This window comes from Gopherus flavomarginatus, chromosome 22, assembly GCF_025201925.1.
Source record: "Gopherus flavomarginatus isolate rGopFla2 chromosome 22, rGopFla2.mat.asm, whole genome shotgun sequence".
NCBI lineage: Eukaryota > Metazoa > Chordata > Testudines > Testudinidae > Gopherus > Gopherus flavomarginatus.
The window spans coordinates 11,126,020-11,153,967 of NC_066638.1; the positions used below are offsets into that span (position 1 = coordinate 11,126,020).

Genomic DNA, 27,948 nt, shown 5'->3' on the forward strand with positions numbered 1-27,948 from the left:
GCAGGGGGGTGGGGGCAGCAGGGCACTAAGGGCCTGACATTGGTGTGACTCTGAGCCGGTGCTGGGGTCCAGCTGCTGGCAGCAGTTTGAAGGACATAGGAACCTAGGAAAGGCCATCGACGGCCAGTGTGGCCATTCTTATGTTCATACTGAGTTAGACCAAAGGTCCATCTAGCCCAGTGTCCTTTCTTCCAACAGAGGCCAATGCCAGGTGCCCAGAGAGAATGAACAGACCAGAGAATCACCAAGTGATCCATCCCCCATCGCCTATTCCCAGCTTCTGGAAAGGATCAGGACCTAAGAGTGCACTGGGATCTCACCATCCCCTGCCCTCGCAAACAGCCCCACTCTACCAAGACAAACCCTGTCCTCAGCAGCCCAGGAAACAGCTATACACTTGCTGAGCCAATGCTTCACCTCCATAGCAAATGGGAATGAAATTACCATGTAAACAGGCTGAATAACAGGGCAAAGTTTCTTAACAGTGCGATGGGTCCATGAGCCTGGGGAACGGCCTCCCAAGTAGTGGGCTGGAGAGCCCCCTTGGCTTGGATCATTTAGAATATGACTGGGCAAAGCGCTGCAGTGACTGATGCAGCTCCGGGGCTGGAGGAAGGGACAAGATGGCAGAGAAAGGCTTTTTCCTTTGCCCACCCCCCTCCCGCCCCCCCGCATACACAAACCCAGGGGTGGCTCCAGGCACCAGTGCCGCAAGCGTGTGCCTGGGGCGGCAAGTCGCAGGGGGCGGCCTGCCGGTCTCTGTGAGGGCGGCAGTCAGGCCACCCTTCGGCAGCATGCCTGCGGGTGGTCCGCTGGTGCCGCAGCAATGGCGGGAATTTGGCAGCAGGTATCGAAGGCGTGGGACCAGCAGATCAGCCACAGAAACGCCGCCAAATCCGCGGGAGCAGTGGACCGCCGAAGGTCACCTGACTGCCTCTAACTGCACACACCTCTAACTTTGGAGATTATGTGATCCCTCAAAAACTGCGGGACAGGAAATCTCCCGTGACCCAGTTGCCTTTGGAACGCTGAATCAGCAGGTCCGGGCCAGCCCCACAACCCCACGTCAGTGCCATCTGCAGGAAAGAGCCTAGTTTGCATATGCCCGCCCACAGCAGGATTTTTAAGGGTTTCCTCTTTTCCGTCACATGCATGCATGCAATCAGAAAATTAAAGAACTCCACAGGAAACACAGAGACAGTTCAAGCACGGCAGGTGAAGGACAGAAAATGCCAGACTCCGGTTTCCTACCCAGAGGATGATCCCTTGCGGTCCCAATATCCTGCCGTTCTCAGATGCCTGGGAACTTCTTCATGACACTGTTTTACCTTCTTCTGGTGCCTTTCTCTTGAGGATCTCAAAGACCTTTTAAGAACCTTGTAAACATCTGACTAACACAACGGCGGGTATCTGATTGGGGTCTTCACACACTACAGCAATATATGCCCACGCATATAATGCCATCTTCTGGGGAGGGTGGTACAGGGTTTCTGAAGCTCATAGTATTTCCAGATGGGGAAACTGAGGCACAGAGGTGTGACGTGACTTGCCCAATGAGTCAGTGAGAGTCAAAAAGAAAACCCAGGAGTCCTAATTCCCAGGCCCTGGTTCTAACCTTCAGGCCATGTCTTCACCAGGACAAAGGTGTGTCCTTAACACATGTTTGCTACCCTGTAATTAACATGAGGTAAAAGCCTACTTTAAAATTACCCCCGCTTTGGTCTTCCCATGAGTTAGCAGACTGGGGCAAACCCTAGAGGCCCCAGAGTCTTTGCCCCGATCTGCTCACCTGTGAAACCTACAAACAGCCTTGACTTCACTAGGCTTTACCTTGCGGTGGTTAACTCATGGCAAGAAAATACCTTCTTCCCCAGCACCCTCCGACCACATTCCCTCCCACGGCTGGGAGAACTCCGGGTCCCCCGCTGCTCCACCCTCATTCCCTGCCTGAACCCAGGAGTCCTGTTCCACACACTAGGCCATGCTTCCTCCTGGTTTCGATCGTTATCAGCGGGGAGATTTGCACGCCTGCCCTAGGAGAAGGCTGGGATTTTGCAGCGTGTCGTCCCGAGGCCCAATTCTGCCTGGCACTCGGATCGCTTTATCCTCTCCCTCCCCTGTCCCCAAACATACACCTTCCTGTTAGATGTCAGAAGGGTCTTGGATCCTGGCCAAGGCAGCTCCGGCAGCTTTCCCCCTCCATTTGACAGCAGCCCTGCCAGTGTGCGTGTGCATTGGGGGGGTGGGGGGTGGTATTTTTATTTTGCAGGAAGGAGACAAAGGGAGGCCATGAGCCCGCAGACGGGAAGAGCGCCCGCTCCGTCGAGTCTGCGGCGCCTTTTTAAGCCAGCGCCCTCGCCTTGGTCTCTTCCTCCCCCACCTTGAGGCCTGCTCTGCAACGCTGGCCATCGGCTCCTTGGGCTCCGGATGGCCTTGCCTCTCCCCACACAGATGGCTGTTTCCACTCACTTGAGCACTTGACCTAAATCTCCTCCTGATCCAGGGACGCTGCAATATCTTACCAGCGCAGCTCAAGGCGAGGGGAGGAGATGGCTGTGCTCAGAAGGGGAGGGGGCCAGCAGGAAATACTAGGCCACCTCACCCCCCGCCACCCCCTGGGTGGGAGAGACATCTCTCCTCCTTCGCCTCAGAGCCAGGCTTCTATATAAAGCCCCTGGTTTCACACCGGTGCGCTGGGCCCAGTCTGGAAACTGGGTAACCACATGCCCGGCCCAGTCGCCCCGATAAACCACTTCCCCCAGCACGGGGGAAGTTCCAACGGCTCTAAAGTTTCATCCGTGACTCAGCCGCCGGCTGCCTCGGTCAAGAGACCCCCCCACCCCGGGCCATGCTGGTGGGCGACAGGGTGGGGGGCGGGCGGGTGAGGGGGCGGGGGGTTTCACAAAAAACACACCGTTCTCCACCCACGGTGCCAGAGCGGCCCAATGCCCAGCGACAGCAGACGTCTCCTCTAATTCCTCCGCATGGCGCGGTGTGACTCACTCCAACCCTGTGCTGCCCAAAACAAGCTCCGACACGGCAAGGAATGGAGACAGCGGAGATGCTGGGGGCGGGCGGGCGCACGGGGAAGGGGAGGGACGCGGAGCCAGAGAGAGAGAGAGAACGGCAGAGAGAGACAGAAGGAGGGAGAGCAGAGGCAGAAATAACAGCATCCGAAACGCTGCCTGCTAGAGGCTAATTGGTTCCGGCACAGCCTGGTTTGTTTGGCGACACTTCTCCTAATCCTTCAGCCTCCCCTCTCCCAGCACCGGAGACCAGGGCATTTCTCTGCCTGGCTCAGAACGACTGCCCAGCTGAGCCGGGTACTCTGGCTGGGGGAGCCGGGCTTTGCTTTGCTGTTTTCAAAACTTGCTGGGGCCGACGGGCGGCCCCGACCCCACTCCCCTCCAGCACCTCCTGCTGGGACCCTCCTGCTCCTGCCCCTCTCCCTCCAGCGCCCCCTGCTCCTGCCCCGCTCCTCTCTAGCGCCACCTGCTGTGAACCCCTTGATCCTTCCCTGCTCCCTCCCACACACCTAACACTCCCCCGCTGCTCCCTCTAGCGCCGCCTGCTGGGAGAGGCTGGGTGAAGGGAGGAGGGCAGGAGCTGTCTGCTAACACTCCTCCACGTCTGGACAGCCCCTCCTGCTAGGAGGAGAGGAGTCAAATTTTCCCCCATCCCACTTCCGCCCCCACCAGCCTCTGCTTCTGCATGGTCCTGTGCGGAGTCCAAGCAGCCTCCGCCCTGCTGAGCACTCAGGGAAACTGCAAAGCAAATGGAGCAAATTTGTCAGAGTAAATCCAGGCATAATCCTAATCAGGATGTGGCCAGTTCATGGGGGACCATGGGCGTGCCAAGATCTGGGTCACACCCACCATGCTCACTGGCCCCAGCGCTCCCTGGGCCCCAGTCCAGACACCAACACAGCCAGCAAGCTGCATGGGCCATTAGGACCAGGGAGTGGCACTGACTCCCAAGCGCCCTGGGGGGTCAAAGCCATGGGGGAGCCACAGAAGCAGGCCTGGGGCCAAGGGTACTGTTCTGCAGGATGGAAGTTCCCTGCAGAGCTGACAGCTCATGAGCTCAACTGCCCACCCTTGCCTGATGCGCCCCACACTGGGCCATGTGTGCCTGGCTCAGACTGAGGAGAAGCTCCCGCACCGAGGCGCCAGGGAAGCTGTCCATGTGTGTCCCCGTCCTGTCCAGAGTGGGCACCTCTCTCGCTGGCCTCCCCTTGCCGGGCGCTGGGCATGCCCGGCCCCCAAGGATGCGCCCAGCTATGCAAGCAGGGGCCCCAGCGCTGTCAGCTCCAGGACACTAGCCAAGAGTCGGCAGCTTTGTTCCAGGTGCCCGTTCCCTTTTTTCATTAGGCTAATGGGATGCGGATGCATTATTCCATTCCACACGCTGCTAATGAACCACTCAGGCCTGTGCATTTGCATTAATGTGCAAAGCGCTGGAGGGAGGGTGGAGGGGCTGCATCTGGCCAAACCTGACCTTCCCCCATGCAGCCAGGCTCCCTGGGAGAGCTCGACCCTCACGGACCTTCTTCTCCTCCCTGCCCCACACTTACCTCCCTCCCCTTCTCCCTTCAGCACTGAATCATGTTGCGCTGTTGTGGCTCCGCACAGACCCTTAATCTTCCCAGGGAGAATTCCACAGCGCATTCCAGTACACATTAACCAGGGCAAGCCCAGGAACAATGCGGCTGCTACAGCCCAGCAGCTCTGCCTGTTCAGAACCAAGGGACCCACCGAGCAAGGCCTGGGCCGACTTCCTTCTCCTTTCCAGAACAGGCCCCACTCGCACCCCAATTTCCATCTGCCACTGTGTCATGTGAAAGCCCCATTCCCCCCTCCTTTGGCTTCACTCCACCACCCACCACCAGGCTACTGCGACATACCTAGCGGGCCCTCTGCCATGATACAGGTAGTGCCCAGACAATACTGCGCCCCAGGCTTTCCCTACGCGTAACTGGAATACCCTGCTTCCCAGCCCCTGGCATCTCACTGACACCCACCCCAGGAATTGCTCCAAGAGGCAAACATGTGCCCACACGGTGAAGGGGGGAGGCAAGAGGAGTGAGGCAATGGTGTTGGAAGCCCCCCTCCTGCCCCCACGCTGGGGTCTGTCCGCCACCGAGCCCTCCAGTTGTTTGCTCCAGCTCCCAGCAGCCTCACTCCCTGGAGAGGTCTAGAAGGCGAGTGACCCAAGAAGTGGAATGCAAAAGCCTCCAGCAAACATAGCCAGCTGCCTGCACCCATATCAGCGCAGGGCGGGGCAAGAGGAAAGGAGGACGCCAGCTGCACTGGGAAGGTCAACTGCAACTCCCCAGCCCTTCTATTCTTCCCTGGCTCATTACTGCCTGCGTGTGTCTCTTTCCTGGCTGTTAACACGCAGCCAGCTGAGCCGAGCCGTGCCGAGCCCTCCCTGGCACTGCAGCCATGTGGCACACACAGCCCCGGCAGATGCACGGCCCCCGACAACCGGTGCCATTTAGCCAGGTACTCGGGAGTCAGGCTCCGCCATTCCAGCCTTGAACGGGTTGTCGCTCCAGCCCTCCAGGCAGCTGTGCTAACTCAGCCCTTCCTGCCGGGTCTCTTCCCCACCCCCCACCCCCAGCAGCCTGCCAGGCCAGGGCCCAGAGAGGGGCCCAAGGAGCCCTTCCTGTTTCCCTACACACGGCCAACAGGCCAGTTGGCGCAGGGCAGCCTGGGACCCACTCTCCTAGCAACAGTGACACGGAGCCAGCGTGCCAGGGATTACACAGAGGGCTGAAGGAGGAACACTGCCAGGGACGCCTCCTCTGCCAGCTCTAACCACGCACTCCGGGCCACCAGGCCTTCCCTCCCCAGGGCAAAGACACTTCACTGCCCCACCCTGAAAGCCACTGGAGGTGACGCTACCCGTGCGCCGGGGGCCTGCAGGAAGGCCGGGCACTGCTTATGAGCTGCTTAAGGCCTATTTTGAGGAGCACAGGCCTGGTGTGCAGCCCCGCTGCACCGGGGATGGAAGGGGTGGGGTGGTGCCCACCCCGGGAGCTAGCCGTACACTTCTCACTTGGGGAATATGGAGTTTAGCACAGGGCCTTTTCCCCGCTTCTTTTTTAACCACTGTACCCGTGCTGGGAGCTCAGCACCCGCCAGGGCAGGCTGACGTGCTCGGAGACACCCGGACGACAGCTGTTCTCGAGACCACGCCGAGGAAGCGAGAGGAGCAGTCCACCATTCCCCCCACCACTGCAAATGAACCTGAACCAGCCCCGAGGAGCTCTGCCCAGTCCATAGGGTCCCCTCCTGTAGCTCGCCCTAGGGTCGCCCTCTGCACCCTCAGGCTGCTGCCCAATGGGTTGGGGGGTGTGGGGGGAAGCCCAGGAAAGGTGCATGCTGCAAGGCCTCCATGCAAAGGCAGTGGCATTTGGCTCCTGCTGCATGAGGGGCTGCAGCAAAGAAGGACATCTGCCTGCGGGCCCTGCTGGAAGAGGAGGGCTCGGTGCACTGCTCCGGCCCCACCTGCAGCAGGCGCGCAAACACCTCTGTGTTTATGCGCACGCGTGTGTGTGTCTGGGTTTGTCACAGACTGGTGAGCAAGTTAATCTCAGACTCCCTGACACGTGGAATAAAATCACAATCCCGTAATGGAATTCATTCGTCTTCCTGTCCAGAGAGAGAGCAGCCCTGGCACCGCACGCCAGAATCGAGGGGAATAAGCCATCAGGCCAGGGACATAGCAGGATGGGACAGGACAATGCAGAGAGCCAGAGCTTAAAGGGACCGGAGGGTGGGAGGGGGGTGCTTGCCCTGCGGCTTGTTCCCACCCCTCAGGGGACTGAACAAGGGCGAGTGGGGAGGGAGGGTACTAATTGGCTGCCTGTTAATGAGGTAGATCTGCAGAGTGCTACTGGCAGGACTTCAAAACCCAGCAAAGGCAGGGAAATAATGGTTGGGCTCCCATTTCAGGGGCAGGGCAGCTTTAAGGGGGGACATCAACCCCAATATGCTGATGCCAGGACAATCCGGAGCCTCACCTCTGCACACAAACCTACCTTTCAGACTGGCGTGTCTCCCATGCCCACCCCTAGCACCCCAGGACCTGCCAGAGGACAGCATCAGAGCAGGGAGGCACTTTGCTCAGTGGCTGACAGAAGCGAACTCAGAGGAAGATGCAAGACACCCTGCAATGGGCAGGTCTGGGAGAAGCTGCCTGCAACAGCCGTCCTATGATTCCCCCAGCATTCATAAGAACATAAGAACGGCCAGACTGGGTCAGACCAATGGTCCATCTAGTCCAGTATCCTGCCTTCTGACAGTGGCCAATGCCAGCTGCCCCAGAGGGAATGAACAGAACTGATAATCATCAAGTGATCCATCCCGTCGCCCACTCCCAGCTTCTGGCAAACAGAGGCTGGGGCACCATCCCTGCCCATCCTGGCTAATAGCTATTGATGGACCTATCCTCCAGGAATGTATCTAGGTCTTTTTTTTTTTTAACCTTTTTATAGTCTTGGCCTTCATGGCATCCTCTGGCAAGGAGTTCCACAGGTTGACTGTGCGTTGTGCAAAGAAATACTTCCTTTTGTTTCTTTTAAACCTGCTGCTTATTAATTTCATATGGTGCCCCCTAGTTCTTGTGCTATGAGAAGGAATAAATAACACCTCCTTATTTACTTTCTCCACACCAGTCATGATTTTATAGACCTCAATCATATCCCCCCTTAGTCGTCTCTTTTCCAAGCTGAAAAGTCCCAGTCTTATTAATCTCTCCCCATACAGAAGCTGTTCCATCCCCCTAATCATTTTTGTTGCCCTTTTCTGAACCTTTTCCAATTCCAATAGATCTTTTTTGAGATGGGGCGACCACATCTGCACGCAGTATTCAAAACGTTGGTGTACCAAGCGCAGGAACTACACGGCTCAGCGAGAGGCTCCAGCTCAGGGAACCGAGTGATGCAGGGCTCTGAATCCTGCTTCCCTTTCTCCCATGATCATGCCTCCCCCACATTAACTTCAAAGGGGAATATTTAAGGTGAGCAAGAAGTTGGTCCACTGTGTATCATTGTTTCTGGCAGTGCCTGCTGCTTGCCAGGCATCTTCCAAACACTCACAAAGGGATGGATGGACCGTAGAGTCTAAGGACCAATCCACAGGCATTAGGAGAAGGGGAACAATGGGCAACTTCTATACCTGTCACCAAGCAGAATGGCCAAAGCAGGTCTTTAGGAGGGACCTGAACGTGGCCAGGATCGAGGCCTTGCAGCTGAGTGCAGGCACGTGCCATGGGGGCCGCACACAAGAAGGCACGATGGTAGTGCATATGGGAAGATGAGGGAGAACCAGAGATTTGAGGCTTCTCTCCTGTTTTTCTGGCCCCTTACCCGTCTGACTGGCTGGGTGGGCAGCAGGCTGGGCCCCACCTACTTCGGAATGTGCAATGCACATCCAGCCCTGCCCCAAAGCCACTTTCCTCCAAGAGCCAAGCCTCAGGCACCAAATTCTGCCTCTCTTTCCTGGGTGGCCTCAGCAAGGCCAGTGCAGGCACCTGGGGCAGGCAATCAGCACAGACACAGGGGCTCAGCATCACCCTTAGTTAGCAGGTGTGCGAGGTGCCCAACTGGGATCGGGGCCCCACTGCACTAGGCGCTGCACAGACAAGTAGTGAGGGACGGCCCTGGTCCCAAAGAGCTCACAACCTAACCAGACAGAGTGGGAGGGGAAACTGAGGCACACAGGTGACGCCGCAGACAGCCAAAGTGAGTTCTGTGTCCCAGTACATCATCACATCCCTCTGCCAGCAGCAAGCTTCCTCCAGCCAAGTGGCTGCTTTCGGACGGCTCCCAAAGAATCCTGCATGCGCCCCAAAGTGCTGATTCTCCCTGAATTCCATGCGGAGAAATCAAATGCGCCAGGCACTGGGGAACCAGCAGCTCCCAGGCAGAAGCACCTGCTTAGAAAGAGCTGCCATTTGCCGGCACTGCTCTGTCACACTGATAGGCGGAAGGCCGCTTTGACAAACTCGAAGGTGTGACATAAATAGCCCGGGTATTCCGGCACAGCCACTGCCGCTTTGCTCCCCTCTGGGCAGCGCAGCCAGAAACGCCCATAAACAGGACTGGATTGAAGGGGCTTTGGAGGGCTTAAAAAAGCAGGAGATTGATCTTACTGCAGCCACGGGGCTTGCCAGGTTAGTCACGGTTAGATCATGGGGGAGACCTGCTCTGTGGGCTACGGGAGGGCAGTTCCTGAGTGTGGCAAAGTGCCCCACAGGTGGCCAGTTGTAACAGCCTAATAGTCACCCTGGGAGACTGACTAGAGTGGGCCACATGCGGGATGGGGGTGGTTGGCTCAGATTTAGGGGACTGACAATAAAATATGGAGCCTTTCACTTCTCGGTTCAAATCCAGCATGGGCAGGTAGGCACTGCGAATTCCTCCCCTTCTGATGGGCTCCTTGAAACGAATGGGTTTGTCTCAGGCCAGTTCCTACTGGTCAGAAATCCACAGCCTGAGAATCAGCGTCGTGGCAGGCTCAGCAGAGGCCCCCAGGACTGAATGGGCCATGGAGACTGAACTCCAGGGAGAAAGGCTAGGAGACATCTCCAGTGGGGACGGCCACAGAAGTACAGAAAGGACAAAACTCCTCCCCCTCCTCCTCTGCTCATCTGCGGAGCTTGACAATGAAACACAGAGCCTTTCACCTCAAATCCGGCACGGGCGGGTAGGCATTGCAAATTGCTCCCCATTTGATGCTCTGTGGATCACTCCAGCCTCCAGGGTCACTTCCGCCCAGCCTGAAATCCACTTCAGTTCTGTTTAAAGAGAACACACCAGGCATGCTGCGGTTTCAGTGCTCCGAGCTCCATTTTCACCTGCTTAGCGCAGAGAACAGGGCAAACCTGAGGCCCGTGGCCTGAAAGAGAATCATCTCCAGAGACCGGCCCGCGCCGGGCCCAGTGGCTCAGGCTCTTGCAAGGAGCTTGTGCTTATCGCTCAGCTGTGGAAACGTGGCCAGATAGATCTGAGCTAAACCACAGCTGCTGACTGTGTCACCTTCCCAAGCAGGACGCAATAAATGGTGGCCTTGATGCAAAGGCGCAGCAGGACAGGACCGAGAGACGGCCCGGGGAGGAGCCAGGCCTGCTTCTACCCTGAGTATACAAAGCCCCTTTCATAGGGGCCGAGTTTAGATTCACTCAGCACACAGATTACCCCAGAGACAGACTTGCCTGCATTACAGCACTGGGGGGTGGCTTGTGGTTAGAGCACAGGGCTGGCAGCCTGGACTCCTGGGTTCTCTTCCTGGCCTTGGGAGGGGATTGGGGAGGCAGAAGTGGTTAGAGCAGGGAGGGGCTGGGGATCAAGGCTCCTGGCTGCTCCTCCTGCCACAGACTCACAGCGGAACCGTGAGTGAGTCACTTTCCCCTCTTCAAGTCTCAGCTCCCACTCCCGTGAAATGGGGACAGCACCACAGAGCCGAGGACAGGGAGGGACCTGACCCGGGGATGTTTATTGATCTGGGGTTATTTAGTCTGAAGAAGAGAAGAGTGAGGGGGGATTCGATAGCAGCCTTCAACTACCTGAAAGGAGGGTTCCAAAGAGGATGGAGCTCGGCTGTTCTCAGTGGTGGCAGAAGACAGAACAAGGAGCAATGGTCTCAAGTTGCAGTGGGGGAGGTTTAGGTTGGATATCAAGAAACACTATTTCGCTAGGAGGATGGTGAAGCACTGGAATGGGTTCCCTAGGGAGGTGGTGGAATCTCCTTCCCTAGAGGTTTTTAAGGTCAGGCTTGACAAAGCCCTGGCTGGGATGATTTAGTTGGGGGTTGGTCCTGCTTTGAGCAGGGGATTGGAGTAGACACCTCCTGAGGTCCCTTCCAAACCTGATAGTCTATGATTCTATGATGTCCGCGAAGCACTTGCAGACCCTCCAATGGAAGGTGCTGGATAAGCATGCGTGAGATGGAGCTGGGAAGGAAGGGACGAGTGCGTAGAGACAGGACTTCTCGGTTCTATTCCCAGCTTGGGAGGGAGCGCGGTCAAATGGTCAGAGCAGCAAACAGGGAGTCAGGACTCCTAGGTTCTGCTCCTGGCAGGATGCCCTAAAACACAGGCTGGATCTTACGCACCCACCGACAGGTAGAAAGCTTTGCGGCACTGTCCCTGCCCAGCCAACCCTGCAGGGAACGCTCAGCAGAGGCACGTTTTCCCTCCTGTTGGCTTTTAATTATAGTAATAATAAAAGTCACTTGCATGAAAACAGGAGCTTTGTTGCTTAGGAGCTCATCTGCTCCCGCTGCTTATTCCCCACTTTAAACCATAATCCTCGGCTGGGGACACCACAATTAGCCGCTGCGGAGATGGTCGCGGTGTCACCGTGGATTAGGGCTTCAGCTGGGGGACTCTGCAGGAGGAGCTGCTGAACTACCAAGCAACCACCGAAGGAGACCTTGGGGACAACCTCCCCTTGTCCCCTGGTTATCAGCCACACTGTGGTCGCGCCTAGGAGCCCCTGGCCTGGGTCAGGCCCCGGCTGGGCTTGGTGCCGGACCAACCCTGTCCCCTGGGGCGGGAAGAGATGGGGAGCATGGGAGGGTGAGGGGTAGAGAGAAGGGTAAGACAGCAGGGGAGGCAAGGGGCAGAGGAGGAAATAGTCCAGAGGACAATATATTTTTTGGAGATCCCACCCCTAGCCGCACAGGAGTGGGGCTGCGCTGTTCCAGTCTCTGCATTCTGGGGATGATCAGGGACACGGGCCCTGCACATGGCCTGCAGGAAAAGCAGGTTTGGCAAGAGATGAAATGGGGGGGGGGAGGGAAAGGAAGATGAACCTCTGATTTATGAGGCTAAAGCCTCCTGCCCAGCCCCCACCCGGCCCCCTCCAGCTTCCCAGAGAGCCGCCCGCATTCCCTGCAACACCTGGGGCCATTCCATCTGCAGCCAAGCATGAGCTGCCTGCAGCAGCAGCGAGGGCCGCACTCCTTCCTCCCCCTCGCACCCAGCAGCCTTCACGGGGTGAACTCCAGCTCCACCAGGTTACTCTCCCCTCAGTGCTCCTGACTCACTAATGATGTGCAGGTAGCTCTGCCTCAGCCCCACGGCCCAGCCAGGGGGAAATCACCCTGGTAGGAGAGCAGGCTACTAGATACTCCAGCAGGGCCTGGCTGGGAGCGACCCACGGCCCATCCCCACCATTTCTCCAGGACACTCGGAGGACCCCCTTCTATCCAAACGCCCACCCCGGTTAGCTCAAGATCCATCCGCCCTCCATTCACCACAGCAGCTCCGAGGACAAGCTAAAAGACGTCACAGCCCCATGCCTCCCAGACAGGGGTCAGGGCTCTGCCGGAAAAGGGCAGGCAGTCACGGCCAGGGCTGCAGGATAAGACGGCACAGAGCATAGCAACGCTTCTCTGCCCATGCCCCAGGCAGAGCTAGCGCGTACACAGATGTCACTGGGACTGCACAAAGACACGGGGATCCGAACTAGCAGCCCACGTTGCAGGATCATGGCCACTAACTACATCATTAACAGTGTATTCCATAATCGCCTTGGCCAGGCACGATTGAGGACCTCCCAGCCCGCACCATGAGGTGCCAGCTCTGATCCCAGCCCGTCACCATGGACATGTTATTTCCCCTCTCCGCCTGCCTCCCCAGCCACAACGTGGGGACGCCAGCCCCTGCCTTACGGGTGTTCGTCCCTACTGCCCCTGAGCCGACGGGAGTCTGGCCATTGGCTTGAGCGGGACAGGATGGAGGCTGGTGTCTGGGGCACATGGAAACACAGAGTATCGTCTGCCTGGGCATGTCACCGAACACACTCGGGGCGAGATTGGGGATAGAACCCCGGTGTCCTGACTTCCCCCTAGAGCAAACATCTACAGCACCAAGGCTGCGAGCTTGCTGCAGGCCCAGGGACTCGCGTCCAGTGGCTGGCGAGGGCCCAGAACCGCCCGCCTGCCCAGGATCCACTCTTGCCTCGGACTGGAACTGCCTGAAGGCGAGCCCCTCGGCCAGGAAGCGATGGGGCCAGTCGGTGCCAGCCAAGGCAGAATCCCACCCCTCTCCCCAGGACCACACGGGGGAGGCCCGGATGCAAGCAGTGACTCAGAGGCAAAGTAGCAGGTGGCAGAGGAGAGGCCCAGCTGATTGCTGCTGGCGGCAGCCTGCCTGCTGGGCTGGGCTGGGCTGAGCTGCCTCCTTGCTGGGGAGAAAGAGGAAGGAGTTGGGAGTGGGAGGAGGGCAAGAGTCCCCGGCAGGGGAGAGAGGGAGGGAGGGAAATTAGGGTGGAACGAGGCAACACTTGGCCTTAGCTCATCACCCTCCTTGGCCCTTCTTCCAGTGTGGGGAGGGCACCCCCTCCTCTAGTGAAGGGCTGGCCTCCCTGGGGCAGGGGTGTGTGAGAGACACCCCTGTAGAGAGGGGCAGGGGATCAAGGCCAGAGGAGACAACGGGCAGGGACACCTGCTTCCCCAGGGCTAGGTAGGCCCCAGCCGTGCTGTGACGGCAGGTGCCAACCTGGCAGCCATTCCACGCTCAGTTTCAGCGGATAGACCCTGCTCTGGCACACAGACACTGGGGTCCCTCTCCCCGCCCCCGGCTCTCTCTCTCTCACACAATGCAGAAGGTGCCCTGTGGTTTCCGCTGCCCAGAGATGGGCCCCAGAGCCCAGCTGCGACCTTGACCTCCCCACCTGCCCCGGCCGGAAGACAACCCTGCTGCCGAGGCTGGATTGAATGGGAGGATGTGGCCATCCGGGGACAGGGATAAAGCCCGAGCGCTGCATACATAACCGAAAGCACATTAACGGAGCCGTTCTTCCAGCTCCCCATCCCTGGCACAGGTAAAACGCCCCTTCCTCAGCTCCCTGCCCCTCCACACCCCTTTCCCCCCAGGCCAGGAACTGGCTGATAGAATAAACTCCAAATCCAGACTGAGCAGGATGGGGCCAGGGCAGAATCCCTGCTTTATGATGACTCCTCTCCCCCTTCCCAGCTGCCTGCTCTTGCCAGCTAAGTGCCCCCCAACCCTCACCCCAACTTCTCACAGATGAGCCCCATGGGTGCCAGCCATGCCTGCCCTGGGAAGCCAACCCACCTGCCCCTGAAGAGCGCCACGAGAGGGCTGGAACGTCCCTCATGCCACCTGGAAGATGAGGGGGGGTCCCGGCTGCCCCCTATGAGGCGCACAGACTGCCCTGTGCTAAAGCAAGCAAGCCAGGAGGTCACCAGCCACCAACCAGTGGGCTCTTACTCAGATTGCAAGCCCAGTGCAGCTGGCAGCGTGGGCAGCGAGAGGCCCAGGACTGGCTAACATTGAAGTGCATGGGCGGAGCAGCCCAGAGAACGCTTGCACCCCTCCTTCCCCCAGTTCCCCTCTTGAGTCCTTTACTTCCGGGAGCACCAAATTCTCGCCCCTACCACACGAGCTCAGCCGACCCTGTAGCCCTTCGGTCTCCTCCACCTGCTACCTTGGCTGCCAACGTGCCAGTTTCACTTGGGTCAGACCTCAGGGAGGCCCCTAGAAGCCGGCCCTGTGGCCACGCATGCGCGACGTGAGACCTGGATGACGGGCTCAAGGGGGGTGGGCACACCACTGCCAGAGTGGGGCGGGGACAGGAAAACCCGGGGCCCGCTTCATATGGCCGACTGGGCAGAGAGGACGAAAGCACCGGGGAGACCCATCTGCTCCAGGGGCTCTATTTAGACCAGGTTGTCCTAACATGGGCCTCATCCACAGAGACCACGCAAGAGGCAGCTGAAGTTACCAGCGGGGGCGGGAAGAGTGAAATATCCTTTGGCTCAGGCCAGAGCTTCAACACAGGACGGCACCTGATGGGAGGGAGACAGCTGGAGGGGGAGTTGCAGAAAGGAAACGTGCGGGCGGGGGAAGGGATATTAGAGACTATCTCCTGAACCCGAACCCGCCTCGCCTCTCAGCCCCACTGGGCCATAGGCAGGCAGTTGGCCTCACGGGGACCAGAGCACTATGGCCAGGTTTTACATACAGGGCACAGGTGGAGCTGGGTGTGGGGAGCTGAGTGGGGCAGGAAGTGAGCCGCGTTCACGTGCCCACCCTCACCTCACCACATGTCCCCCCCATCAGTAAGTGCCATGATAGCTTCAGCTGCTTGCCCCGAACACTAATGAAATCATTCTCTCTCCTCTCCCCCTGATCCCAGAAGGGGTTACTCATTCCCTTTCCACAGATGGGGAAACCAAGGCACGGTGCTTACAGCCAAATTTTTTCAGAATTAGCCCCTAATTTTGGGAGCCCGCGTTTTCAGATCTTCAACCAGAGATGCCCAGGGCCTGGTCTGCAGAAGCACTGAGCACCTGCAGCTCCCATTGGCTTCAGCTGGCGCTGTGGGTGCTGAGTACACTGTGGGTGTGTCTACACGGTAATCAACACCTGTGGCTGGCTCGTGCCAGCTGACTTGGGCTCCCGGGACTCTGGCTACAGGACTGTTTAACTGCAGTGTAGAGGTCTGCGCTCAGGCTGAAGCCCAGCTCTGCCACAGGCTTCCAGAGGATTGTGGGCACGTCACTCGGTTCCTCTGTGCCTCAGTTTCCCATCTGGAAAAATGGGGCTAAGAGCACTTGGGGAAACCGAGGCACTGAGAAGGGACGTCACTTGCCCAAGGACACATGAGGAGTCAGTGGCAGAGCTGGCATTAGCACTCAGATCCTTTCCCCGTGCCAGGCTGCACACACCTCCCCGGCTGTGGCATGCCAGATCCAGCCAGTAGCTGCAGAGGGAGGCGCTGACAGTTTGGCCCAGGGGAGGGAAGGAAAAGCAGAGGCGGATTTATTTTGCAGTGATGCAGGCAAAAGGAAAGAGGCTCCTGAGCCTAATCAGGTGCGAGTGCAGCATGTATGTGAGAGAGGAAATCAGCGGGCTGCTGGCAGGGAGTCTCCACTCAATCTTCCTGCAGGTTTCAGGCTGTTAGACAACTGGGCCAGAAGGCCTGCAAGTGCAATCAGCATTTAACCATTGGGACCATAGCAAACTCCCAGGATGACAGCAATCGCAGCAGCCGGCGGAAGAGGGTGGGCACTGCCACAGAGTCAGCCGAGGGGCAGCCAGGCCAAGGGAGCTGGTGCCCGGAAAGGAACAGCAGTGCACAAGGGGGCGAGGCGGTGGGGCGGGGGATGACACAAAGGCTGTGCGACCACGCACGTGCAATACCGAAGCACTGTGGCCCAGGGGCAGCCGTGCAACACATGGATCCCCCGCGGAAGCACTTTTGCACAAAGGCAGCTGTACAATCACAAGCAAAGCTCTGTTGCCCAAATACTCAGCGGGTAGCAGGTAGCAAAGAAAAGAACCTGAAAGCCTCCGCACTGAAAAGAAGAAATAAATGTCAGGCCCAAACCAAACAAATAAATACCAGGGGGACCTTTGAGACCCAGGGTAAGGGAGGAGAAGCTGGTCCCCAGCCACCACTGGCCTTTCATTAACCCCTTCCTGTCAAACCCAGCTACAGCTGTGCCACTCCCACCTCCCACCGAAAGGCAGTTCTGCAATTTCAGACACAGCCCTGCAAGTCCTGCTTTCAAATCAAGCCTCTTCCCTCACTCAGACTCAGGAGGAGTGAGCAGTGCAGTGCTGAGCTGCTCGTTAACAGCCGCTCATTAACAGCCCTCTGGGATGAGCAAGGTACCTAGGGCACCTGCACCTCCGACTCTAATGAGCTCCATTACTGTCCTGAAGCCCCGAGACACAAATGAGGGGGCACAGGGCCTTCTCCGTGACTGATGCCGGACTGCCACGAGCCAATCATCGCCAATTTCACTGGGCAGCGCAGCGGCCAGCACAGCCAGGGGAGAGAAACAGCCAGAGGAAGAAGCAAATCCTGGTGCTCGGCACCACCTCTGACTGCGGGGGGCACTGGCTCTACGGGTATCACCGTACCCCACAAAGCAAGAGAGAAGCCACCAGGAAAGGGAGGGACCAGGGCAGTTGACTCATCGTGGCAACTGCAGGGAGGTGGGGAGGCGAGGCGGCGGCTGCCGAGAAACGCCCTAGCCTCACCACAAATGCACGCACACGCCCCCGGAACACTCCCTGCACCTCGGCCCTGTGCCACAAGCCTGGCCGCCACCCACAGCCGCCAGTGGCCCCTGCCCGCCGCCAGAGTCAAGCTGAGTCAGTGGGGCATAGGGATGAAGTGCTGCTTAGCTTCCCTCACCGGGGGGGGGGGGGCACAGTAGGGGATATGGGGCAGACACCCCAGAGGAGCAGGGAGCAAGAGCCCTGAGATGAGATGCGGGGGTTGTGTGTAGGGGGGTGACATCAGCAGCTGTGCACATGGGCTCAGGCCATCCTTCCAGTCCTGTCTCCCCTAGGCAGCTCCTGCAAGCTCAGCATGCCCACCTCCTCTCGCCTTTCCCAGTCCCACCCCACCCTATTACGCCCGAGGGGGCAGGGCAGGGGCTGCGGCCACCCACCCATCATGAGAAAATACAGGTGTGCTTGAGGCCACAGGTAACGTCTTCATTTGCTGGAGCCCAGGCTGTAGGGGATCTCCCAGGCTGAAGGACCGGGGTGGTGGTGGGGGAACCTGGCCCCAGATCACTGTGACTCATCCCCTACCCATAGGGGAGGAAAGGTAAGACTCCTGCAGCAGAAATGCACCTGCACCCGGGGCAGTGCCGCACTGATAGCTGAGGGGCCAGGAATCAAGAGTCAGACTCTGATCTCAGTCATGCCACTGCTGTCAATTGCATCACTGACTTCAGACGCTGACTCCAGCCCCTAGCACTTGGGGCCAGACCCATGCCACATGGAGACCAGATTCTGCCCAGACTTACACCCTATGCCACACAGGCCAGGCCCCCGGCAGGCATCCAGGAAGCCGCGTTCTAATCTTGCTGTGCCACTGACTCCCCGTGCAACCTTGGCCAAGTCAGTTAAATGCCCTGTGCCTCAGTTTCCCCATCTGTAAAGTGGAGACACTTTGGCTACATGCCCAGCAGGCTGGGAGGCTCAGTTCTTTGAAGCACTTTGACAAGAGTGTTAATAACCAGGCAAGACTCAGCCGCTTTGCATCAGCTTGAGGGGCTTCCCCTCCAGCCTGCCAACGTGCAGCCCACTCCCTTCGAAGCATCACACATCTGCATGTCGCCCACGAAACCGCCGTCCCCCCATCAAACAAGACCAACAGCCCCCGCAGGCAGCCCGGAGCTGGGGAAAAAAAACAAAAAAATCCCCGCCCTCTGCAGTGCAACTTCCTGGCTCCCTGCACGATCCCCACCCCCAGGACAAGAGCCTGGCTCTTTCTGCTCCTTCCCAAGGTAAGCGCCAGAAGCCCTGGCTGTGCAGGGCTCTCCAGGAATTCCCAGCGCCACAGCCGCTCCTGATGGAGCTGGTCTGGGACACAGGCCCTCTTGCCGAGGCACAATCTCCTGCTCACAGGCTCAGCTCCTCTCCACATAGGTAGCCCCATGGCTTGCTATTAGCAGGGAGGGAACCTTCCCCATGCCCTGTCTGTGGAACCACTTGTCTATTGGGCTCGGACCTTTGCAAACAGGCCAGCTAGAGTAACACAGAAGAAAGAGATTTTTGTGCCACAAAGGTTTCTGAAGTGTTCTCACCCTCCTTTTATAGAAGAAACTGAGTCACAAAGAGGGGAAGTGGCATGCCCAGGGTCACCCGGCCAGGCAGCAGCAGAACCTGAATAGAGCCCAGGAGTCCTGGCTCCTAGGCCCTTGCTGTAAACTCTCCTCCCGGAGCTGGGAACAGCAGCCAGGAGCCACAGCTCCTATTCCCGTACTTCGACCACACCCCCGCCCAGCGTTTGGAAAAGATCCCAAGAATCCTGACTCCCAGCGACGCCTGCTCTAACCATTGGCCCACATTCCCACGCAGAGCCTGGGAGAGAACCCAGGAGTCCTGACTCCCAGCCCCTTGCTCTGGCCAATAGACCACACTGCTCCCTATGCATCTTTCCAACCGCAGCCGGAAATTAAATTAAAGAGGAAAAAAATACTTCCACAAGACTGTTTTCTAGTCCGTCGCTGGCTCCTGGCTTTCCTGCTGGCTGCACCAGAAGCTGCTGGTGACAGGAGGAGGGGAGATGGGAGTAGGGAGGACCATGGACATTGGACAGGCTTCGGACCCCCCCGCCCTAATCCCTGCAGGGCCCAAGCACCAAGCTGCCCCCCCAGTGAGCTCCACAAAGCCTGTGTGCCACCCACTGCCCCCTCCGCCTCCTCCCCCAGCGGCTCCCTCTGCCACCCCCTGCCGAGCATCCCAACCTCCAACCCCGACCCAAGTGGGGCTCTCGGCTGCCTCGTCAATGTTTACTCAGGTTAGTTTAGCAACGGCAGGTTGCTATGGCAACTGTTCAAGCCAGGCTCCGCCATCGGGCGACTAAGCCACGAGGCGCGGGCGCAAGGGACCCCGTGGTGTGTGGGTGTCACCTTGGAGACTCCGCGGGGTGCCCCCAGAACAGGCTGATCGGCGGTCTCCTTGTGGCTCGTTCACGCACACGCACACCTTTACACTCCGAAAATGCACACCTCCTTCCCCTGGACCAGGGAGTGGGGTCTAGTGGCGAGAGCACGGAGCTTGGTGTCCAGACTCCTGGGTTCTATTCCCAGCTCCGGGAGAGGACTGGGGACATCTGGGTTCTAGTCCTGACTCTGAGCTGTATTCAGGCTGTCAGGACCCACGACTGGGGGTCAGTGCGCCTGGCTCCTACCCCCATCTCTGCCATTCAGAGTCTTTGGCCAAGTCCCCGTCCCTCGGTTTCAGTGGACACAAGAGATCTCTCCCTGCCCCAGCACGGCCGTGAGGCTAGCTAAGGCCTGCACAGCGCCTAGTGGGCCTCGGCTGAATGCCAGTGCGGACGCCACCTCCAAAACACAGGAAAGCAGCTCCCCCAAGGCCTAGCTCCCTTCCACAGCTCCCCGGGCAGCTGGCGCAGACCTACCCGGCAGGGCCCCTGCGGCCGTTCCCGGGCGGCTGAGCAGAGGGCAGGTGAATGCGCCAGCCAGACGAAGCCCGGCTACCTTCAGCGACCACAAGGTTGAAGTTGCACAAGCCTCTCTCTCTCTCGCTCTGTGCTGAAGGCTCCTTCGACCCGACTGTCTGCACTGCTCTCTGCCAACACGCCTCTGTGCTGCATTATTTATAAAACCCAGGAGCAGAGGGCCAGGCAACAGCTGCAGAGCACTCGACAGCGCCACGACCCTGCTGGGCACGGCCCCAAATCCGGGGGGCTGCACACGGGGGAGGGGTTGGGGAATTTTCCCATTGGTCTGCAGAAGTCTTGCCCCTTCTCCCACCCTCCCGTGGAAGGGCGAGCCTGGGCGGCTGGGCGTTCCTCATGCTCTGCCCTGCTCAAGAGGGGCTCCACCTTCGGGGGCGGGGAAGGAATATCAGGCACGTCTCCCCCTCCCGCAGCCCCTTTGCAGACCGGTGCTTCTGCCAGCCACAAGATCCGGGGCCTGCTGCTCCATGAGATCAGCCTTCATCGGTGGCTCTTCCCGGTCACATGACACGGGTCACAGAGGTCCAGCATGTGTAAGCGGCCCAGGATCCCACGTCTCTCCCACATGCCTTCCCTTTAAAGCCCAGGCACCCCCGGAGCAGATGGCCCGAAGCCATCCAGGGAAGGGCTGCGAGGTTTCCCATTGGGGGACACATGGGGGAGACATCAGGGAGCACTTTCTCTGGTGGACACACACACACACACTCGGTCACACCGTGCAAAGCCAGGCGACCTCTGTCAGGGCCATGAGAGCAGAATCCGGCTCCCTGCCCTCCCCCCACCCCCAAGCCCACGCCTGCTGTTTGCTGGAGCAGTGGGGGTCCACTTGCTATCTCCGACAAGTCTTCCTTAAGCTCTGGCAGAATTCATCCGCCTCCTCTCCCCACCAGCCCCCACCTTCAAGACTGAGGAAGGCCAGGTTAGAGCTTGAATTTTTTATTATTAATTTCCACATTGAGAGCTGCCTTTTACTTCGGCACGCTCTCCCATCCCACCCCACTCCCCTCTTGTTCTCCTGAAGATCTGCACTGGCTGAAGCTGAGCCGGGCTGCTGCTCGGATTAATTCTGCATGACTGCCCGTCTCCACAGGGGTGTCTAAGACCCTTAGGCCTGCAGCAGGCTTTCAAATTCCTCCAGCCCAACTTAATTCCCTCTTCCTGCAGTGCTGGTGCATCTGCTGCAGTTGAACAGAGAGAGACTGGAGCACCCAGGAACACAGACAAGACTGGGGGTGGGCCTGAACTCACTGGCAGACCCCACTCCCAGGAACAGCAAAAAGGGTCAGAGCAGCCCCTCACCCACCTGCCTCCCCTCCCTAGGACAGGATGAACCAGCTGGCTGCAGAGCCTGTGACATTCTCCCTATGGTTCCCACGCCCCCATCGCCAACCCACCTCATGGCTCCCCTGGCCTTTCCCAGAGAGGAAGGCTGGATCTGGTGGAGTCAGGCACAGGGCGAAGAGTTTGGTCATCTGCGTCCAATGCCCTTCTCTGCTCCAGGTTCTCTATGGGAGCCAGGGCAAGTCACTTCTCCGCGCTCTGCCTCGGTTCCCCATCTGTAAGGGGGGGATAATACGCACTGTACGGTGGGGCTGGGAGAGTTCATCCCTTGGTGGTCTATAGCAACTCCAGGGCACCGCACCCGTGTGAGAGAGCTGCCGGTTTCGAGGGAGAGGGAGCGGGAGTGTGTGTGTCCCTCCATCCCCCCAGAGGGAGAAACATGGCCTTGCGCACACACAGAAGACAGAATCATTGCCCACAAGTGCTCAAAAATCTCAAGTCAGGACCCCCACAAGCACGAGATTGGTTTAAAAATAATGAGATTTTAAAAATACACATTTTAGGCATTTTATTTGCTTTCTGGTATTTAACCCTTTTGGGATTGTGTTTTCCAGCTTCTCTGCAACCATACGTGGGGAGGGAGAAACACACTTTCCCCCCCCATGGAAGCCAAGAGTCTCCTGTAATCACATGATTCCGGCAGCTGGGGCTTTAAGAAAAATAGAAAAAGTCATGAGAGCTGGGTGTTGCTGAGGAACAGAGAACATCTCTGAGCACACAAGCTGCACAAATGCATGGACACGTGCGGCACAACTTAGGCGAAATATACCCCGACCTTCCGTGTGGCATTGGATTTTCAGGCATATCGGCTGACCTGGCTGGTCAAACCGATGGAGTGAAATGGGGCATTACCCTTGCAGAAATGGTCTCATTGCATTTGATTCAGGCTCTCCTGCTCTGCGAGACGGACAGCTAGGAGTTTTGCTCAGCTCCTTTGTCAAAGAATGCGCCCAAGATTTTCGAAAACGACTAGTGATTCTGGTGCCATCTTACAGAGGCCTGATTTTTAGAAAGCACCGAGCAACCCCGCCTCTGAGAATCAGGCACCTTTAAGGTGCCCAAATTGGGCCCCCAAAATCACTAGCCACTTTAGAAAATCTTGCCCTACCGTTTTGAATAGTCTTTCCCCTTCACGTGTATAACATACAACAAAGCCAGCTGCAATGACAACATTGAAAACTACCAGCCAGGTTCTGCTCTCGGTGTAAATCCAGAGTAACTGCTCTGAAGACAATCGATTTACACTGGTGTGAACAAGTGGAGAATTTGGTCCTCCAAGAACAGGCTGGCAATGACTCTGCAGCCGGGTGAACCTCGTGGTCTCTGCCCCACCAGCTCAGTCTAACGCATATACCCTACCCCCCAGGGCGCAGAGTGGGTCTCTTGGCACTCCCTATTTTCACTGTCCCATGACCCCACATGTGATTCCAGCAGCTCCCCCTCCGAATCTTGTAGCTAGGCGCCGAAGAGCCATGCAGCTGCTCTTACAAGGAGGTGGCGCTGACAAAGCCCTCCTGCCAACCCTTTCAATAGACACCCATCAGACGTGGGCATTCACATTAGCTTTCCTTGTAAAATTACAAAATTCTGGGGCCAACGGTGCCAAGCGCTGGCTGCTCGCAGCTGCGGAAGCTGAGGGCACTGGGCAATCTTGCACGATCAGGCTGCGAGAAACCTTGACGGACCCGAAATACGCGAAACCAGGCAACGGTGTATGATCCACTGCCCTGGGAACAGCTGACACACTCTCTGAGACATCATCTCTCCCATTGCTCTTTGTGGGATTTAACCCTCTTACCCCCCTCACCAAGCTTCGCTTCTCTTCCTGGGGTGATCAGTTATTTTTTATTGAACCTTTCATCTATCTCAGACTGGAAGCTCCTGGACTGAGAGGCTCATCTCTGCCATTTGCCTGTGAGGCACCATTGTCCACATAAGCTACATTAGCATGGGGCTACTAGCAGGCTGGATGGGCTAGTGGTTAGCGCACTAACCTACAACTCAGGAGACCTAGGTTCAGGTCCCTGCTCCACCATCGACTTCCCCTGTGACCTTGGGCAAGTCACTCAGTCTCACCCCCTAAGCTCTATGGGGCAGCACCATCATTTACCAGCTATTTGTACAGCGCCTAGCGCCCCAGGTCCCAAACTGCCTGGCCTTGAGGCACAACTGCAGCGTAAACATCTAATAAGCAGCATCCTGACCAGATAGCTGCCTTGAACGAGTCAGTGGTGGCACGGCTTAGAGCTGATTAGAACCAGGGTTTGTCTGAAACGGCATGCAGCTGTGTGCCTCTCTCTTTCTCTCGCACACTCCCCCCACCCCGCTGGCATTCCCACAATGCACTGGAGCAAACGAAGGCAGAAAACGGTTCCTTGCACTTTGAAGGCTCAGAATCCTAGGAGCTGAGAAATTTAGCCGTGGGGCAAGGCTAACCTGCGGGGGAGGGGAACAAGATGCCCCCTTGCTGCCCCCTCCTGAGAGCCGGAGCCTGCTCTCCAGCAAAGCCACCCTTCCCCTTGCAAGAAGAAATACCCTCAGCGTGGGGCACCAGAGGCCCTGCCCCCCGCCACTTGCCCCACTTTAGGAGACGAAAGGAAGGAGTGGAAGTCAGCCCATCCCAGCTGCTTGCAGAGCTGCGGCTACATGCATTTAAATCACTTATATCTTTACTTTCTCCTGCGCTGGCTGCGAGATGGGCTTTTTTTGCATTCGTAATTAGGGGGTGGAACAGATGGCGAAGGGTTCGTTTAAAGTAATGCATCCATTAAAATAACCTTCGCTGTCGGGGACTGCGCTCCGACAGGGACTTGCTTTACCGGAGGTGGATGGGGAGGGGAAGCCTCATTCTGCTGCATGTACCTAGAAAGTGAGCAGGCTCTCATGTGCCCACCTGAATACCACCGTCGTGGCACTGTCTGGTGGCCTGTACACACAACTAGGAGCCAGGTAATCCTAGCTTCTAATCTGGGCTCTGACAAAGCCCTATTCTAGCATGGCTTTGGTCAAGTCACATCCCCTCTCCAGGCCTCAGTTTCCCCTTCTCTAGAATGGGGATAATGGTACTGACCCACCTCGCAATGTGGCAGTTGTGAGGTTTGTGCAAAGTGCAGGGAGCTCTCCAGATGACCGGGGCTAGGTAAGTGAAGGGGACCTGCTGGGGACCCCAGAATTCAACAGTATCCATGAGCATGGCTTCTCCCCCCGCCGCCCTCGATCCACCAGGGTGACTGATTTCTACGTTTTCTCCAAGAGATCCCTGTAATTCTGGGAGCACCACTAGGGTGCCTGGCATTTTGTTGAGGTGCAGGGATAGCAGCGATCAGGTTCTGCTCTCGGCCACACTGGAAGGAATTTGGCTTTGCTGATCCGCCCTCCCACCGGGGGCAGATAGAACAGAACTGGCCCAGCATTTCTGCCCGTAAGGTGCTTACACTCCAGCTGTTGCATCTCAACTTCCTCTCTGAGAGGTCCCCAGGGAAGGATCGCAGCAGGGCAGTCACTGTAGCCCTATGACAGCACAGGGAACCCCCCAGAGCAGAGGCAAGAACACCCCTCAGCACCGCATGCCCCCCGGGGAAGGCCTGGAAGACAGGGGCGTGGAAAGGAGAGTGCTGGTAAACCCCCGCAGGGTCCAACAACAACTACCCAGACCAGCCCCGAAGAGCTACAGACCCCTGCAGACCTTTCCTCTCCTCCCCAGTGCCCCCACCCCAGGGCTCTGCCTCTCCCAGTGCAAAGCCGAGGTGGGACCGAGGAACAATCATTAGCCATTCCAGGCCAGCGGCAGCAGAAGCCGCCTCTCCTGTTTCAGCCCTGGCTCCCAGGAGAACTAGAGGAGGCTTTGTTCAGGAATCAGACAGCGGGCCAGAGAGAGAGAGACGGCCCCTGCCAGCTCGTGTGTTTCACTCCCATGGAATGCTGGGGAGGGGAGGGGAGGGGAGTCAGGAGCCCCTGCAGGGTTCGGGGCTGGGCTGGAGGGTGCTTCTCAGCCTGGGGGAGGGGGAAGCCATGGTGCGGGGGACGGCTCTGAAAGCAGATGTTTGCCTGTGTCTGGTGGGGAGCTGCAGGCCTGTGCTGGGGGGGCGGGATATGTGTGTGTATCAGAACATTTCAGGGGTGCAGATATAGGTGATGGAGGATAGTACCTCTTGGCTTGGGTGAGCGTAAGTGTGGGCTGGGGGCACGCTGGTGTCAGCGTTGGGATACTAGTGTGCACTGAGATACTAGCTCGTAGGCAGGTACTGCGGCTCCTAGTGCATGAGTCTGTGTGCCAGGGGCTGCAGAGAGAGCGTTTTGTATCGAAGAGATGCCCGCTGATCCCTCTCTAGTAAAGAGGCCTGCCGCTTGCCGGAGGGGGTGAGGGTTGGCGTTTTTCATCATGCCATGCCTGGCAGAGAGCAAAGGCCTCCACAGCCCCTTTCCTGAACATGGGGATGGCCAGCAGGGTAGAGAGGGCAGAGAATTTCACACAATGCACAGCCAACCTGTGGAACTCCTTGCCAGAGGATATGGTGAAGGCCAAGATTATAACAGGGTTCAAAAAATAACTAGATAAATTCATGGAGGGTAGGTCCGTCCATGGCTATTAGCCAAGATGGGCTGAGATGGTGTCCCTAGTTTCTGTTTGCCAGAAGCTGGGAATGGACGACAGGGAATGGATCAGTTGATAATTTCCTGTTCTGTTCATTCCCTGTGAAGCACCTGGCATTGGCCACTGTCAGAAGACAGGATACTGGGCTAGATGGACTGTTAGTCTGACCCAGTCTGGCCACTCTTATGTCTGTCACTCCTGCCCCATCGCCCTGGGAGGAGAAGGGGTCATGGGGGGGGGGGTCCCCACAGGCAAAATTACAGCTGCCCATCCATGTTCAAATATTTAGTGTGTGCTCGCTAGGTGCTTCCGCTGCCTTCGGGGCATCCCTGCATTTGAAGCATCTGAGAGGAGCAGAGGTGGGAAGGGAGAGAGAAAACAGGGAGGGGGAGGAAAGGAGGGAGATTGCCAGGCCTGAGAACAAGCTTTATGGATTGTTTTCATCTCCTTACAAACCGCTGACGCGGACACTGCCTGGGATGAGGAGCTCCCTGGATGGTAGATGGGAGGAAGGCACCTCCATCCGGGCTCCTTTTGCTTGTGGGGTTGGGGCGGGGCAGGAAAGCAGGAGGCTGCAGCCCGAGGATTACAGCTCCTGGGGCTTTGGCTCAGGAATTCACCTTTGATCAGCCAGGTGACAGCTCCGCACTAGCCAGGCCTTCGCCAGGCAAGGAAAGAACCAGGCACCGCGCCCCAACCCGCTTCCATTCCCCCCGCACCCCGAGCCCAGGGGCGAGATGGCAGCTTGGCTCGCGGAGCCGGACTCTGCACACACGCCCGCCTGGCAGCCAAACAGCAGACACCCCCGCCCCCAATCTCCTCCCTTGCCCTGCCCCCTTCTTCGCAAGCCAGGCTCTCCACACCCACTCCCCAGCACCTCAGAGCCGCCCAGCCACTCCCAGGGGCCAGCAGACAGCTGGGACGCATCAACAGCCAACATGAGCAGCTGGACTGGGCCTCAGCCTTCACTAGCACATCGAGGGGGGGCAGCCACCCCCACCCCGTCACACAGAGCTCGGCCCCTCTGTTTCGCCCCTCCCGCACAGCACCCACTAGACCCACGCCAGCTCCAGCGGTAGCCCCCACTCTGCACCCAGCAGTGGGCCCTGGGGACCTGCAGACACCTGCTCGCAGCGTGAGGTCCTGGCACTGTGTCTGACCGTGGACACTCAGCATCCCCCTTTGGTCATGGGTCAGCCCAGGCCTCTTCTCCCCGGCCCTCCCCAAGGGGGTGCTTCCTTGTTTCCAATCCTGCCTCTCTCTTCCCCACCAGCTCCCCTGGGCATGGCAGGCCCACCCCATCCTCACTGCTTCCCTTGTTTGCACACCCAGGGGCTCCCACCCAGAGTGGTCCTGCCCCATCTTGAACGGGGTTGTCCCCTGCCCTCCCTCTTGGCCCAGAGTTCTCATCACGCTCACCCTCAGCCCTCCTGAAATGCAGCTTTTCAGGGATGGCTGTGCTGGGGAGCGGGGGAGAGACGCCACAACATCCCATTAACACCCAGGTGGACCAGATGTGCACGCTGAGGACACCTGGGAGAACACGCCATGTGAGTGGCGGCTGTTGGGGAAGCCGGCACGGGAGGGAGTGGGAGAGAAACCCCCAGCTAAGACCTGGTTATGGAGCGACATGGTTCAAGACACTGACCCAGGATCCTTTGGGGAAAGCCCGTGCTGGGCCAGAGCAGGCCAGAGTCATGTTACAGTATGCGCCCAATGCCCCTCCACTAGCTGCAGAACCAGGAGCTTCCCTTGCCATGGAGAAATCCCTGGAGTCTCCCCTTCCACCCCAGCACACACGACACGTATGGACCCCTTGCAATCAGAGATGGAAAAGACCGATGGGTAGCAACCCCTATTGGTGGAAGGAAAGGGGGGCCCAGGGGTTAGGGCATGAGCCTGGAACTTGGGAGCCCTGCATTAATTCCCTGCTCTACCACAGACCCCCCCACACACACACACACCCCTCCGGTCACTTTATCACTCCGTGCCTCAGGTCCCCCCTCTGCACAAGGGGGTAACA

At 58.2% G+C, this 27,948-nt stretch overlaps 1 protein-coding gene across 4 annotated transcripts in view; it reads right to left on the reverse strand.

The window, feature by feature from the left end:
• Positions 1 to 27,948, reverse strand: part of AHDC1 (AT-hook DNA binding motif containing 1) — a 109,964-nt gene that overhangs the window by 73,065 nt on the left and 8,951 nt on the right. The window contains exon 1 of one of the 4 annotated variants that reach the window (XM_050931996.1): positions 19,931 to 20,312. The exons of 2 other annotated variants lie outside the window; for them this stretch is intronic. The gene's annotated coding sequence lies outside the window, so the exon portion shown is untranslated. Of the gene's footprint in view, positions 1 to 2,914; positions 2,934 to 19,930; positions 20,313 to 27,948 lie in introns of those variants that run through there. One more of the 4 variants, XM_050931997.1, reaches the window with a different exon arrangement.